We start from the raw sequence: 3,446 nt of genomic DNA, 5'->3' as shown, positions 1-3,446 counted from the left end.
GGGGGGCGCCAGCCAGTGCAGGGCGATCCTGCACCTCGGAAAATGTCAATATTAACTCTCCAGGAACTGTGCAGACTGGAGGCACGGTGGATGGGGTGCTCAGATGTAATTTTCTGTGCTTTGTGTGGATGGTTGATAAACGGCAGGGAGGCTTGGCCCGAGTGGAAGCCCGGCCTTTCCAGCTGCTTGTCCCTGTCCTTCAGCCATGACCAACTTTCAGCAGGGACATTGCACCCTCCTGGCATGGTGCTGGCAGCAGAAGTCCTTCGTGAGCCTGTGGCCAGGGCAGAACTGCTGGTTAATAAATGTCTCCTGGAGCCAGGTCCCAGCCGGACGAGGGGCTGGGGGTGGCATGGCAGGGGCAGTGTCCAGGGGGATCCTGGCACGGGCAGTGTCCAGGGGGATCCCGGGTGCTGCGGTCCGGCCCCAGCCGTGGGGAGGGCAGTGTTTGGGGCGTGGCAGAGGGTCCTGTCCGAAAACAGGACACTCAAAATCAGTGAAACTTGTCCTTTAAGCACCTCCCCAGTGGAGCAGTGGCAGCCAGCAGCTCCTGTGACCCCTGACCCCTCTGGCAGCCCCATCCAAGCCATCGTGCCTCAGTTTCCCTGTAAGCTCATCTGTAGGAGACGAGTCTTTGATGGTGTCTCTGGGAGGCAGGACCTGCTCTCCAGCCATGCTCGCTGGCTGCACGGGCACTGTGTGCTAATTGCCCGCAGTTATCCCCCGATTTCCCCGGGCTCCCGGCGGCGCTCTCCCCCAGGGAACCAGCACTCTGGGTAACCGCAATTCCTTGCTCCTGCAGCCTCCACAGTTGGGCCTTTGCGAGTCCTTTCTGCCTTATTCCTGGGTAAGGTTTGGAGAGTGAGGGTGGATTGTCCCAGCGGAGTTCTCACAGCCCCGGCACTCCGTCTGCCCCAGACCTGGGAATTGCACCAGGAATAGCAGCTCGTTGGCGACAAGGCTGAGGTTTTATCTTTATGACTAATCTCTGTTTCTTCTCGCAAATCGCTCCGTATGCAGAGCTGATTTCTCCCCCAAGAGAAGCAGCGCAGGGGAATTGGGAGGAAGAGCTGAGTAACCCTCGGGCTCAGCTGCGACGCTGCTGAGTCTCGATAACCTTTGGGTGGGAAGCGCCTACCAACCAGTGGAGCTGGAATTTCGCCTTCACCTTGGGACTGATTCCTCAGCCCGAGGGAAATCCAAAGCCAAAGGCTTTTCCCAACGGCTGCAACAATAATTCTGTAAAGTCCTCAGCTCCCTCACATTTGAACCTGAAGTCCTTCCCAATTCATTTTCTGCCTGAATTATGTCCTTGATGCTGAGCTCTGCAGCGTGAGCTGCTCCAAAGGCCACGACAGCCACGCTGGCCCTCGATTCACGCTAAAAATACCGAGAGCCGCCCCCCTGCGCCCCCGAGCGCTGCGCCGCCCCCGCGGCAGCGCTGCCCCGCAGCTCCCGCTCCGCTCCCGGGATGCTCCCGACCCCGGGCTGCCTCCCCCGGCTGCCAGGCGCTCCCGATCCGCTGGGATTATGTAAAAGGGAGAGACAGCGACTACGCCTGTGACAGGGGTGGGGGCGGGAGAGGAGCCAGCTCGGGGGCTTTGCACCAAATGACATGTTTCTGGCCCCGCTCCAGCTCAGGGACCGAATTGGAATATGAAAGGCAAAAGTTTACGGGAATAAATGCGTTCGCCGGGAAACAGCTGCAAATACGAGGACTCAGGTGCGTCCCCGCGGCGCTCACCTGAGCAAACCTCGGCTCTGCCTTTGCAAAAAGAGCTTTGTGTTTGGCATCTTCCCTGCCGGGCTGTGGCAGGAGCCGGACAGGACTCCCCAGGCATCACCGCCGCTGTCACCGCCGGGCACAGCCTGGCTGCCTCCTCCTGCGGAAGGCGAACGGGCAGAGGACTGCTCTCTTTTATCCTTTTAAATGCTCCAGTTCAGTCCCACTGGGGAGCCTGCCCAGATGCTCGGGGAGAATATCTGGGATCACTTCAAGCCTTTCTTTGAAAATGATGTAGTTGCAGCGTTTGGCTTGGAAAATTGCAATCTGCCGCACCGCTGCTGGAAACAAAGGATGTGGCTTTGCTTCCCTGAGATGATGCACAGCAGGGAGGAGGGACGGCAGCCCGGGTCTCCACCTGCTTTGGACCGTGGAGATGTAACAGCCTGGGTTCTTCTCTCTCCTAATTTGCCGTATCTTCTTTAAAGTTCTTTTCAGTAAAATGGATCCAGCCCTGATCCTGGTGCTGGGGGTGGTTTGGGATGTGGTGCTGCTCCCACAGGGAACAACTTCTCAAAGTGAGACTGGCACCAGCCTTGCTGTTCTCAGACTTAAAATTACATAGTAGGAAGAAGTTTTTACAATGAGGCTGGTGAGGCCCTGGCACAGGGTGCCCAGAGCAGCTGGGGCTGCCCCTGGATCCCTGGCAGTGCCCAAGGCCAGGCTGGACACTGGGGCTTGGAGCAGCCTGGGACAGTGGAAGGTGTCCCTGCCCATGGCAGGGGTGGAATGGGTCTTTAAGGTCCCTTCCAGGCCAAGCCACTGTAGAATTCCCAGATTCTTTGATACCAGCCCCTTTCCATCACAGCTGCAGCAGTGCAAAGCCTTGCCCAGAGCGCCCCAGAGCGTGCTCCCAGGAGGAGGAACTGTGCCCAGGAGCGCCTGGAGCCAGGCTGGGATGGGAGCTGGGCTGGGATGAGAGCTGGGCTGGGATGGGAGCCGGGCTGTGCCTGGAGCCGGGCTGTGCTCGGAGCTGGGCTGGGATGGGAGCTGGGCTGTGCCTGGAGCTGGGCTGGGATGGGAACTGGGCTGGGATGGGAGCTGGGCTGTGCCAGGCTCCGCCGCTGCGGGGCCAGTTCGGGGCCGTCAGCAGTTCAGAAATAGCCCTTTGCCGAGCCCATGCCTGCGCATGGGCAATTTACAGAGCACAACTATCTATTTGTGCTCATCCATAATTGATGGCGGCAGCTTTGACCATTAACTCCGGCTCGAGCCTCAACAAAAAATTTTATCTGCAAAGGCAAATGGGTGGAGTTCATATTCCGCGGGGCCTGGGCAGCGTGAGGAGAGGCCGGGCACCATTCCCCGAGAGGAAACCCATCCTTCCCACCCAAAGGGGTGAGAATCTTCCGTCATTAGAGAAGTGTTGCTAATGTTTGTAAGATAAGAGCTGAAAAACAAGTGAGTAAAGGGGGAAGAAGGGACGGCAGAAAACAGTTTCCCTCCCTAGCATGGTTTTCAAATCTGGGGCGAGCTGAGCATTTGGGGATGGTGAAGGTACAGGGAGGAATCTGTGGAAGTAAAGTTGCTGACATTGGAATTACGTAAAGGTGATCTGGGCAGATAAACCTTGACAAGTAAAGTTTGCTTTCTTCCTCATCCCCTGGGAAACAGGAGAGATTTAGAGGAGATTTTAGGAAGAAATTGTTCCCTGTGAGGGTGG

At 57.6% G+C, this 3,446-nt stretch overlaps 1 protein-coding gene across 4 annotated transcripts in view; it reads left to right on the top strand.

Annotated features, from left to right (window-relative positions):
- Positions 1–3,446, top strand: part of KCNAB1 (potassium voltage-gated channel subfamily A member regulatory beta subunit 1) — a 60,633-nt gene that overhangs the window by 17,449 nt on the left and 39,738 nt on the right. The window lies entirely within an intron of this gene.

This window comes from Corvus brachyrhynchos, unplaced genomic scaffold (assembly GCF_000691975.1).
Source record: "Corvus brachyrhynchos isolate BGI_N302 unplaced genomic scaffold, ASM69197v1 scaffold544, whole genome shotgun sequence".
Classification (NCBI taxonomy): Eukaryota; Metazoa; Chordata; class Aves; order Passeriformes; family Corvidae; genus Corvus; species Corvus brachyrhynchos.
Note: the sequence above shows the minus strand (reverse complement) of the source record. Positions and strands in the feature narration are given on the sequence as shown.